The sequence below is a fragment of the Octodon degus genome, unplaced genomic scaffold (assembly GCF_000260255.1).
Source record: "Octodon degus isolate 3935 unplaced genomic scaffold, OctDeg1.0 scaffold00012, whole genome shotgun sequence".
NCBI lineage: Eukaryota > Metazoa > Chordata > Mammalia > Rodentia > Octodontidae > Octodon > Octodon degus.
Window position 1 is genome coordinate 25,949,448 of NW_004524588.1, and position 13,842 is coordinate 25,963,289.

A 13,842-nucleotide genomic window follows, 5' to 3' on the forward strand; every position below is an offset into this window, starting at 1 on the left:
GGACAGTGACAGAGCTGGGGTGGACCTTGAGCAAAGTCTCCCTTTTCCTAGTGAAAACAGGAGGGAGCATGGAGAGAAAGACAGAGAGGGGAGAAGGGAGAAGAAGGCAGGACGAGGGAAGGGAGAAGAAACAACGCAGGCTAAGGAGCCACAGTCTCCACTCCAGACATTTAAAATTCATAAATCTTATTAAAATTATGCCAGCGATTATTATCTCCTGAATCTTCTTAAATGCTTTTGTCTAACATGTAGACAGCAATTCTAGTGTGTCTCTAATATTCACTGTCAGAAGGAAAACAGAAGAGCCTTGTGGCAGTTCGCCCCAAGCGGAGGCCTGTGGAGAAGGAAGCGAGCGCCGAGGTCGTCGCGCCCCGCGAGGCTCCTCGCGGTGTCCCTGTAGGCTGATGAACGAGTCCTGTCTGTAGGAGAAGACCAACGGACACCGATGCCCTTCCAACCCTATAGATTTATTGTAAAGTTTAAGTACAAAATGAAATGAAATGCAAGAATATGCTTAAATAAGTGAGAGTGTCACAGAAATTTAATACTATTAAAATATTTCACAAAGATAAAGGATTTATGAATTCAGGAGATAATGTAGCAGTAAATCAAACAACTTGCAGATCTCTAAAACCTGGAGAATGAAAAATGCTTAATCCTGCTTTATGTAATCGTTCTTAAAATAAGATTAGAGTCGTTCATTTCTGGATAATTTCCTTTATTTTAGATTATTTTACAGTAGTTTTCATTGCTAGTATTGAGAAAGACTTGCATAAGATCGTTTTGCAAATACAAATAAAATAATTACAAAAATGAGCAAGACTCGTCTTTAGCTAGATGAGCATACAAATTAAAGGCAAAGAGCAAAAAGAAATAAAAGCCATCATAGGCAACTTTCAGATTAAAAACTATTAGTGATTTAGAAGTCCTGTTAGTGTTAAACTTGAAGGTAGATGTGCTTCTCTTTCAAGAAAATCTTAAACTGATTTCTAGCAGCATAAATCACTGTTGCCATCTGGATTTTTGTACATGGAAATTATACATATTTATAATATATATTATATATGTGCATACATATTATATATGTATGACATATATATGTGCATATACATAATATAATAATGAATATATATGTATATTCAATCTTCTGTCTGGCTTTTTTATTCATCTGCTTAGCTGTGCTTAGTTTAACATCATTACTGCAGCATTTCATTGTGTGAGCACCACTTTCTATTTTCTTTTGTTCTAGCCTAGAGCCAATTCAAATAGTGCAGTTGCAGACATTCCTGTACGGGGTGTGGCTTTTGGCAGGCACCCATACTGCTGCATAGTTCTTGGAGCTCACCGCACCACATTTTCTGGATTACTGGGCCTGCAGATGTCTGTCTGGGAAGACGTCACCCAGACGGTCACTCTTTCCTCTCAACACTCAAGAGCGTTTCTCTTCCCGGGAATCCCTGGCAATGTACAATGACGTCAACTTGTGTTTTCAACCATTCTGCTGGGCTTGAAGAAGAGTCACTCTCTAACTTTAGCCTGCACTTCCTCATGACAAAGAAGGTAGACAGTTCATCTAAGGGCTGCTCTGTGAGCAGGGGTTACCTGTGAGCCCCTTAGAAATTAAGTCTCAGATCCCGGCTTAGATTTACCAAACCAGCTTGTTTGCTTTAGAAGAAGAAGGAGAAGGAAAAGGAAAAGGAAAAGGAGAAGGAGGAGGAGAAGGAAAAGGAGAAGGAGGTGAGGAAGAAGATGAGGAAGAGGGGGAAGGACAAGAGGAGGAGGAAAGAAAAGAAAAGAAAGAAAGTAAGAAAATGCTTGATTCATACACATTAATGGTCAAGGGGCAGCAACACACAGCCCCTTCTGATTACATGTTTAAGCGATAATTTTAACTCCAGTTTCTTTATGGAGCTCTAGAATGGTGCAAAGAAGGTTATTTCATGCTCTGCATCAAGGAAAAGCTACTCACATGCGATTTTAAGACTTTTCTTGAAATTTAAAGAATTAAATAATTGTATCAGGCTAACCAAATTACCCAAAATTTGGAAAAAGTTTCCCACGGGAACTGTGTGTTTATCTGAGAGAAGCAAAGCCAGACGGTGGTAAAAGGAATTCAACTAAAACACTAATCAACTGCTGGGTCCTGGTGCGCATCGGCTAGACGCTGCAAAGCCCTGGTAGCTGCTCCCAGCATCTGCTAGGAACTCAGCGCAGTTCTGAGCAGCAAGGAGCGTGGGGGCGTCTTTCTATATTTAAGGTGAAATCTTTCAGTACTTCACGGTTTGCTGATGCAATATTTGCACACTTTACAGCATATTGAGGAAATTCTGTTTTGTTCCTAATTTGGAAAAAGTTTGCTCTTGTTTTCACATTAATAATGATTCATTCTTATGAAATTTATAATTGATTTATGTCTGAGATATTCTATATAATTGTGATACAGTGGGCTACACTATTTCAAATGTTAAACAATAAATACATTTTTGGACTACAGCCAAGATGCCATTATCATTTTATATGTCACTACATCTGTTAGTGAGGGAGAAATATTAGTACAGTGTCCTTTACTATTAATAACATTGTCTAGGTTTGTCATGATTATGAGAACCTCATAAAACAAGATGGACACATTTTGCTTTTCTCTTAGAATTTTTATGTTCCTTAAATTTTTGTAAGAGTTTACCATCTCAGCCAATTCTTATCAGAGATGTTTTGGAAAGGGCTTAAAATTAGACTTGGTGTATTCAATAAATGTACACTATTCAGATTTTTTTCTTTCTTGTGTCATTATGGAGAAGTCATATTTCTTCTTTTTTTTGGAACTGGGGATTGAAGTCAGGCCCTTGGGCTTGCCAGAGAAGCACTTATTCCACTGAGCCATCTCCCCAGGCCCCAAGGAGTCATATTTCAATGAGGTTTTCTTTCTATTTCAAAAAATCATGAAGACTATTAGTTTAAAGCTATTCATGATATTCTCTTATCTACATAATGTCTGTACCTTCTCTTGAAGTTTTCCTTCTTGATTCCTGGTGGTAGAAATTTCTGAGTTACCCTCACTGAGGCCTCCACTGGCTTCTCTGAGCGTCAGGCAGTTTTGCTTAAGCAAAACTTGGGGCATTTCAGTTTCTGTCTACGTTTGCTGTGCTTCCCACCGTTCGGTTCTGAACATTGTTTTACACTTTGGAAATGTTAGTTTCCTATTGTTTTACACTTAGGAGATGGAATATAGCGTGATTGATCTCAGTCTTTCTCATTTTACATTTCACACATTCCAAATACCACAATTTCTTAAGCACTACAGTTGCAGCAGCCCTGGATTGATGTTTCAAACCTTAATTAGCCGTCACTTCAGACTGTTCCCTCTCCATTTTTATCGATTTCGCCACCTGGAAGAATTCAAAGCATATTGTTTCATTTCAAAGAAGTTAAGAACTTGCTCATTACTTACAGGCTCCTAATTCTTCTCTAATTCCACTGCTAGTAGGATAAAAATTATGGACTTTTTGAGGATTGTTTCCATAACTCAGTATATGATTAGATTTGCTAAGTGTTCTGTTACTTACTTAATAAATTAAATTTTTTCTTTTATATACATAACATATATGTATACTACTTACATGGAATTTATTTTTCAGCTATATGAGGATGGAAATAATTTTATGTATTTGTAAAATACATAACAAGGAGTTATACATTGCTCCTTAGGACTTGAAATGTGACTAATTAAACAGAAAATTTTAAATGTAGTTGTGCTCACACAAATATATATATATATATATATATATATATATATATATATATATACCTTTTTGTAAATATATTTGCAAAGTAAATAAAATAGAATTATAGCTGCTTTTTGCATCTGCTGTTTTCCCTTATCCTCTTACTTTCAGACTTCCTGTGCCTCTATATTCTAATTTATAGACTGAAATTACTTCTCCCTCTTGCCACCTAATCTCAATGTAGCAATCACCTATATACCTATTTTCATCACTCTTTAAAAGCTTTTTCCCCTCTACTTTTCAGTCATATTTTCCCTTGGCATAGCTTTTAATTTTATTAATTTTTAAATCATTTTATGGACAATCACCTAAAGATGAGTTTATGTTATCACTTATAAAAAAGATTTACATAAGCTTCTTCAATTATTCACATTTAATTCATCACAGTCATTCAATAAGGCACCAAGTTGAAGAATGTTTCACATCGAGGGGCTTTAAAGATGGATCTACCTCTGGCTCTTCTCTCTGCCCCAAGTTGGCCCTTCAGCATTTCGAGGTGAAAGATCTGCGAGTTTACTGTGACTTCAAGCTCTCATGGAAGGTAAAAGAAAGCCTGGCTCTGCCCTGTGTTTCTTCCTTATTTTCCAGGGTCTGTCCCACACACAGACTGTGATTTCAGCACTGGATTAAGTACAAGACAAGACATGTGGATGGCAGGAGGGACATTGCATTCTGACGCTGCTGTTGAAGGAACTCAGAAACACGCCAGAACTCCCCTGAGCACAGTGGATAATGTTATTGGGATAAACATTAGCTTAAGGTGCTTAGTATCATTAAAACATTCTCAAGGAAAAAGCTGATATAATAAGTTGAGTTTCTCAGAAAGATGCGAAAGTCTTGTGATGTCTCAGAAAAAGTAGCTGAAAGCAACTCTGTCAAGTCCACTGCAAGCAGCATAATTTGTCCAATTCCTGGAGTCGCTGACACTCACCCCCAGAACATCAGGCAGCTGTTTTTCTCCTTCATTGGAAATTCACAGTAAAGGATCTTCCCTGTTGCCTTATTCTGAGGAATGCAGTGGAAATGGACAGTTTACCTGTTTTGTAGCCGCCTGAGACTTCACCTGTGGATTAAGCATTGCTCTTAGGCGAGGTACAGTGGGGCATGCCTATAATCCCAGCACTGGCGGCGGCCTGGGGGCTGAGACAGCAGGATCGCCATGACTTGAAGGCCAGCCTCGACTACATAGTGAGTTCCAGGCTGGGCTGAACTACATGGCAAGACCCTGTCACTAATATAAAATAAAATAAAATAAACATTGTGCTTTGTATGAGATAATGCTACTTTAATTTTTAATATTGTGACAATTTTTAAGAGATCAGATAATAAAAAAGAAAAATTATAATACCTATGCCAGCATGACCAGTACCACTTTGCAAATGAGGGTTAAACAATTATTATTTTTTCAGATAATATTTTTCAATTTAACAAAATTAATACAATATTTTTTCCATTTATTTGTCATAAATTAACAAAATCAGAAAGTGAACCTGTGAATAAAATAAAATAAAAATTTTCCTCTCTGAACAATTTGTTTTTTGTTTTTGATATTTGTTTCGTGTGTGTGTGTGTGTGTGTGTGTGTGTGTGTGTGTGTGAGTGTGACAGAGTCTTGCTCTATAGCCCAGGCTGGCTTTTGCACCTTTCTGTGGAACTTCTACACTTGGACTTGCATCCTCCATCCTTAACACCCGGGAGAGCCAGCTCTGGCCTCAAGGGTGCCAGGTGAGGTGGTCGACCGATGTGGTCAACTTGAGAAGTTTAGAAACTTTGCTAATCGGCTCGGCAGCTGTGTACCCCAGGGTGCACAGGGCCCCCAGGGGCTGCTCGTGGCCAAGATGGCATAAAGGAGAGCTGAGGAAGGCTGGGTTTGCGTCTGTTCTCTGCACAAGCTCCAGTCTTCACCTTCAGCTTGGACATTATCTCCTGACTTCCAGCACAGACTCTTAGGCTTCTGCCTGGGACTCTTGTAGACTCTTCAGCTTCTATCAGAGATGCGTCAGCCTCCTGGTACGACTTGCTCGGACACTGCAGCGACCCCCACCCTTAGGCGGAAGCCTTCAGTCTCCAGTTCTGCACGCCTCCGCATCCGACTCTGGCTGACCACTGTAAGCCACCCTTGTAAGTTCTCAAGTAATTGTATGTCTTCATTGTTTCTCTAGTAAAACACTGTCTGATACACTGGGCAAGCTCTGTGTACTGAAAAAAAAAGTTATCTTCTCAAATATTCTGAGCCTAATTCTGAATGATTCTTTGACTCCTAGCTCATGATTTTCCATTTAATCAGTGCCTTCTATTTGCTCTCAGCAGGAATCTTGAGATACCCAAACTCTGTGTTACACAAACAGGAACATAGCACTTGCTATTCTTATTTCTAGATGATTATCTCATATATCACGTGAGGGGTAAAGTAAAACATCTTGTTATTTTAAGTCTATTCCAAACTACCTATATTCTAATTACTATACATACAACTTCTTACCAAAATATTTTCTTTTGTAGGTAATAAAAGAGAAAATTAAGCTACAGATTAGAAACTGGTTAACCTGTAGCAATTGTTAATAAATATTTTATCTAGTTATTCATCTCATACTTGCAGATTAAAACTAATAGTCCCTATTATAAGGATGGACTTCATAGTGATTTGCTAGGTGTGAGTGGCAAATCAAAGGGGGAAACATCACACTAGTTGACCAGTCAACCCAAAAGTATTCTAATGACCTATCCAGCATAGTTTATTCTTGAATATTTTTATTTTTCTACTTAGTTACTATTCATCAAAAAATCTTACTTTCAAATTTCAAAACTGAGTTGGAATTATCTAATTTTAAATTTTAAGTTAAAATCATTACTATCACTATATATATATATATATATATTTCTCTGAATATTCATTCTTCGCATTTTTATTATATACATCATTCTCAAGATAAAAAATAAAAAGAAAAAAAAATTGTGAGGTCATATTTTTAACTTATAATTGTACCTACAGATTGTCTGGTATAAAGGGTTCTCTATAAATGTTGCTTCCTGTCCTTCCTGGTCATCCAGGTGACAGAATTATTTTCCTTCAAACTCTGTATTCATATTTCCTGATTAACAATGTTGATTCTTTTCCATCAGTTGCCATATTTCATTAAAACTAATGATGATTCTCTTCCAGCAATTAAAATGTTTGATACATACTACTCAGATGAACTGAGACTTAGATTCACATTTGAGGGTGCTCTAGAGAATAATAATTCCCAGCACTGGTGCAGCCTGCTGGACTGTGCTAACCTGACAACATCGGGGACCAGCACAGAAAGTATACAGTATTTAGTGTAGCACTTTTTATAAGGAAGAAATTAATTTTACTGATTTTTATTTATAATATTCCTTTATATAGTATCTGTGTTTTTGTTTTTTTGGTTTTTGGTTTTTGGTTTTTGTTGTTGTTGTTGTTGTTGTTGTTGTTTTTGGTGGAACCGGGAAATGAACTCAGACCCTTGCGCTTGCCAGGGAAGCACTTATTCTACTGAGCCAGCTCCCCGGCCCTTTATATAGTATCTGAAGAGAAGTGGTAACACACTGGCTCCATTTGATGGAGAAATTTCAGTGTAGGTGATATTACTTTTTTATTTTAATTTTATCAAAGGCTCAAAATAAGATTATATATTGTAATAATTGCATTCATAGTGGGAAAATTCATTTAATAAAATCAAAGTGAAACTTGAAAGTTCATTTTATTGATTGTTGAGAGTTGATATTTAGTATTGTTTTAAATTCATTGAAAATTAGCAAAATTAAGGGTAATATTTTTTATTTTCATTTTTAAACTTTTACTTATTTTTTTATTTATTTGTATTGCTAAGAATTGAACCCAAGACTTTTACAATGAGCTACTCTCCAAGCCTCTTTCTTTCTTTCTTTCTTTCTTTCTTTCTTTCCTTTCTTTCTTTCTTTCTTTTTCTTTCTTTTTCTCAGACCAACTCTTGCTGTATTACACACCTCCCCATCCTACTCTGTGGCTGACCACTGCAAGCCAACCTTGTAATTTCTTATACAATTGCATGTCTTGTGTTTTATCTTTTTCTCTAGTATTGTCTGATTCACTGGGCAAGCTCTGTACACTGAAAAAAAATGTTGAGTTTCTCTTCTCAAAACTTCTGAGCCTGATTCTAACTGACTCTTCGGCTCTCTGCTCAGCCTGTCTCATGGAGGCCACATCTCCTCCCATTAAGAACAAAGGGCTTAGATGCATAAGGCTGTTGTTCTCGAAAAGTAAATCATGTGTGAGTGAGTTGATTGAAGAAATGGTAACATTAGTCACTGCGCTTTCTTTCCTGTTGCTTTGTGGAGGGAGGAAGGGAAAGCTGGAAAGCCCCCAGCTTCGCCCTGTTTCTCGCTTACATCACCAACTTCTCCATTAAGAGAGAGAGAGGCTTCATTTAAAAATATGCAGTATGCCCATGTGTGGTGGCACATGCCAATAATCCAGCACTCAGGAGGCTGAGGCAACAGCCGTGGATTTAGCTACTCAAGAGGCTACCAAATGTCAACTCCCAAGTGCTGGGGTGAGAGGCGTGATCCACTAACCTGCCCTGATTTTGTTTAACACTTAGAATGCCAAGGAGAAACATTTCATTAGGTGATTTGGTTATTCGTCGAACATCGTGGAGTGAACTCATACAAACTAAGCTTACTCTGACAGCACTAGGCCGTACGATCCTATGGTGTCTTTACTGTATATGTGGTCAGTCAAAAGTCATTATTTGACATGTCTGCACTACAACACAAATAGAAATATTAATAAAATGCAGAAGCATGGTAAAAGCATTTCCAAATTACAATCTCTATACAGTAGTAATCATTTTTAAACTGTTTGTGAAATATGTATAACTCATTGTATCCAAAAAAGCTCTGATATTCTGTCTAGCTAAATAGATTTTATGATTGAAAATTATAAACAAACTTACATGTTAAAAGATGAATTGAACTACAAAATTTGGTGACCTAGGAGAAATAGAGTACAGACTTTAAAGTATTTCAGTTAGTTGTCTATCGTTAATTAATTTTTTAAATGTTGAAACTTTAGCTACTTTTTGAAGTTTGAGTCCTGCAATTATATTAAGTAGTGGAGTTAATTCCTCACTATATCAGATTTATTTAACTAAAACTCAATGGAAAAATTTTAACTAAATATTCTACAAATTGAATGGCATAAAAATTTCAGCTGTTGAAACTTTTAGTCAGTACGAATAAGTGAAAACTATGTTCAGAAACAGAAAATCTGCCCTAATAAAAGTAAGAGAGGAAATATATCAGTTAAATAATAAATACTAAATTGTGTAAGTGGACTTTGTATACTTCAACTGTAGAAAGATTCTATTGCATTCTGGATATTGAATAAAGTTGGTATCTATTATTGATATATCAGCACTTAGAAAAATATCCAAATATCATCATCTATCATTGTACACATTATTTTTTGACTCAACAATCCCAATTTTAAGAAGATAGCACTCCAAAACTCTCAAATCTCTCTCTCTGTCTTTCTGTCTCTGTCTCTCTGTCTCTCTGTCTCTGTCTGTCTGTCTGTCTGTCTCTCTCTCTCTCTCTCTCTCATCTATATACCTATTGATCAATCTATCTCTCATCTATCTACATATCATCTGTCTATCCTATCTGTCACCTATCTATCTATCTGTCATCTATTTATCCACCTATCTACCCATCATGGAACTTGACGGTCTTTGGTTGACTATGGGTCATACCTTTATTCTGTGTTTGTCGAGGAACTACAAACTGAGTTGTAACCGTGTTCAAATAGAAACAGCCCACTCTGTGTTTATCATCTATAAAATTGATTAGGAAAGCTATTTTAAAAGGAAGCAAAGATTATATCCGTAAAAAATAGTTGAGAAACAGCTTTTACACATTTAATACAGAAAATTATAACTGTTATGTTGCAGAATTTGTTCACAGTTTACAAGGAAAAATTAAATTCCTTGGTCACAAGTATTAAAGTATAAGAGTAGATATTTGAAGTTGGCCACAATTTCAAGTTTATCTCTTGCTGTTATGGCTCGGGTCTGGATGTCCCTGAAAGTCTCAGTCATGGGGGATGGGCCTTCCATAGGCTCCTGAGTCCATTCTTTGATGGGTTCATGGTCTAGAGCTGCGATGGAGGTGTGAGTGCTGTGCCCGACTGAGGGCCCATAGGCTGCGGACAATTCCCAGAGAAAAAGAAGCTTGCTTTCTGCATTCCTCCTCCTGCTTGTTGCTTTGCTATTTTCTACCACCAGGAATGTTTGCCCTCATCCGTGTTCCACCCTGTCTTGGAACCAGCAGAATCTGGACTGAGATCTCTAAAACTGAGGGCTAAATGAAACTCTTCCTCTTTAACTTTGGGGGTCAGGTTATTTTGTCCCAGCCACAAGAAGGAAATAACAAGGAAATTGCTGTAAGAATAATGCAGACAGGCTGGTAAGTGCAAGGCCCCGAGTTGGATTCCCACTATAAAAAAAAAAAGAAAGAACAAAGAAGAATGCAGGAAATTTTGTTGAATATAACAATAAAATATTGTTTAAAATATTTAAGTAACATATTAGATATTTCATAATTTAATATACTTGTAAAGTATATGAGAGCATATATCAAAACTTCAGCTGTTATTTTAATGTCCATTAACCTATAGAGTAGAATTTACTTTAACTAAAATGTATATGAATTTATATTATTTATAAAATATTAGAATAATATATAATAATTTTACTTTTGGAACAAAATTATTTTATGTATCTCTTGACATGAACACTAATTTGTTAGGCCATAGATATTTCAAAATAATGTGTTAGTTCTCTCTACTCTCAAAGGTTCACAGTCAGGTTTATTGTTTTTATGTCTCTATCATTCTTTCCAGGCCCAGGCTTCTTCACTTTCCTATTATACGTTTTATAAATTTTGACACATGAGAAATAACTATATGTTATTTCCTTGGAAACTGGTGTCTTTTATTTTTCAATTTACATGGACTACTACATGTCATTTCATATTTATCACTTTCCCGGGGAAATTTTGAAACTGACTGAGTCTTACTTGTCTTTCCATGATAAGCATTTGGGAAAATAGGGTTCAACTAATTTCTTCTAATTATTTATCATGGAACCTTAGAAAGGTATTTAATCTTTTTGCAATTCAATTCTTTATTTCTAATATAAAAATAATGATGTTTATTCCATTATATTATGCAAAGACAATATTATCATTCACAAAGTTCTCATTTCATTATTCAAAGATCCAGCAGTTAGACAGAACAATTATAGTAAACAAATAATAGACAGTGTTGGTGGAATTGTAAATTGGTATAACTCTAAGAAGTGTTTGGCAGAGTTTCATAAGACATTGTACACATTATTTTTTGACTCAACAATCCCAATTTTAAGAAGATAACACTCCAAAACTCTCAAATCTCTCTCGCTCTTGCTCTCTCTCTCTCTCTCTCTCTCTCTCTCTCTCTCTCTCTCTCTCTCATCTATATACCTATTGATCTATCTATCTCTCATCTATCTACATATCATCTGTCTATCCTATCTATCTGTCACCTATCTATCTATCTGTCATCTATTTATCCACCTATCTACCCATCATGGAACTTGATGGTCTTTGGTTGACTATGGGTCATACCTGTATTCCGTGTTTGTGGAGGAACTACAAACTGAGTTGTACCTGTGGAGAAGACATGTTCTCATTCATACTGCCAGGATAAACAGTGACAGAAGAGTCTCATTTTACTCCTCCAACTTCATCAAATGAACTTCCACCTACTGATGTCTGGATGTCAACCAGTCTGGAAGTAGAGTTGTCTACATAAAACAGTAACTGGAACAAGAACACTGGTTTGCTTTTCTCACTTGGCAAGACATGGGAGTGAGCTTCAGCAGGGAGGTTCTCTGCATGTATTGGCCGTCTTTTGCTTCTAAAATCATTTTAGTGTTCCACTGAGGGTTAATTTTTATTTTTTTAATACGGCATCCCTTTTATCTTCAAAAAATTCTAGTGACATTTGATTGGCAAATGGAGGTTATGATTTGGGGGAATCTGGATGATTTTCAATGCTTAAAAGTGCTTTTACAAAAATGATATTAGCTGAGAGGGAATGAGAGGTATTGCTGTTCACAAGAGGGACTGTGCAACTCACCAGTAGAGGAAGCATATGCGGTCCTGCTCGTGTCTACTCTACGAAGCTGCCAATGGGACCAAGCGCACCAGATGCCTCCAGATGTGATGTTCTCGGGACACAATACAGCTGAGGTCATATCCCACTCACCTAATGGTAAGGTGCTCAGAAGGAAGCATGAACTTAGGAAGTACCTATGAAATCTAAGTAGTACATGAAGTGTCTTTAATGTGGATATCAAAAAGACTGGCAGACACAGATCATGTTCTAGAACTTTAAAAAACTAAACATGGAGACAGCTTATACCATCCCTAGAATGGTTCAAAAATAGTTGAGATAAAACAGTTTATTTATTCAGATGAGAACACTGAAATGCAGATAATAACTTAAGCTATTAGATCACTGTTAATCATATCTAATGACAGTTAGTGGCTGTTTTGTATGTGATTTCTTAAGAAATACACCAAATGCCTTATGGCAAAAGGCCATACTTTACCCTACTTAACGAAATGGGGTAAAATATTCACAGCAGTCAAAACTGTATAAAAAAGTGCTCAATGGATGACTCTTAGTCTTGAATATTTCTTTTAAGGCTGAATGCTTTTATAACAGAAACAGCAATTATTAGCATTGAGTACTTGGTATAAGGCAGGGCAATCCATTTTCATAATAATGCTGTTAGGGTTCATAGCATCTTCTTTTTATAAATAAAGAGATCAAGTGTAGCGAGACATTCAGTGGAAAACAACTGACAAATACCAAAATCTTGGTAGAACTGAATTTGTGAATTTTCCACATTAATACTTACAATTCTTTTTTCTTGATTAGTACAATTCAATTCTTTTAAATATTTGTTTCTGGCACACTCAACCATTCATATGCAGAAACACATACACCTACAGTTCTCTTCTGTATTCTTATTAAATTTTTATGTGAAAAATCTGCCGTTTAAAACAAAAAGACCCTGAGAGACCAAAGGCTTTAACTACTCTGTTATCTATGTATTGCTTTTCCCTTCACCTGTCTAGCTGTAAATTTTTTATTTCATCGCAAATGTGAGTGAGCCAAGGATCTTTCTTCTTCTAAATTTCCCTTCACCAGTATGTTAGCAAGTCCTTGGGAAGAAGCAGGCCTGCAAAGCCCGCCACAAAGACATGAATAGAAAGCAAACTCTTCGCGGGGCTCCAGGGCATTCTTGCTGAGCTCAACAGCATGGTCACAGAGCTATTTTAGAATCAGATGCAACTGGAAAATACCAAGGGCTTCTGCTTTGTAGCTCCATGGCTTTGACAGAAACTGAGGTTTGTGTAAAATATTTTAGAAAAAAGAAAAGTTATGCAATACTTACTCTCTAGAGATCTCAAAAAACAGCTTTTCATACGTTCCTAACACACAGGAAAAATATACTGATCTCATGCTGTCTTGTAAGCAAGGAATAAATCCCAAACCAAATTTATCATAATATTGAGTGCCTCTCCTAACTACCACAATGAGAAATTACATGAAGAAATCGCTATTTGGTTTCATTGAATACCAGTCACAATATCTTATCAGACATCTAGCTCTCAGATACTTTCTGGACCTCAGTAATTAATTCAATTCATTTCTCCCCATTCAAGCTCACACATATACGTTTAAATGAAAAGCTCTCCCTCCTTCTTCCAAGAATAACAGGAGAGCACTGCCGCCAGGACGGCAGCTTTGGGAAACATGCTGGATTGCGCTGCTACATTGTCTCTCTGAAGCTCAGTAAGGATTTATATTTCACCTACTGCGTTATTTTATTTTCATACCCAAACAAGGGTATAAAAAAGCTGTAAATGCCTTACATTATTGTGCAGTTTTATAATTTCAAGTGTGTTTGTGTTTCTTTTGATTGACATCTGCTTTATATTTTCTT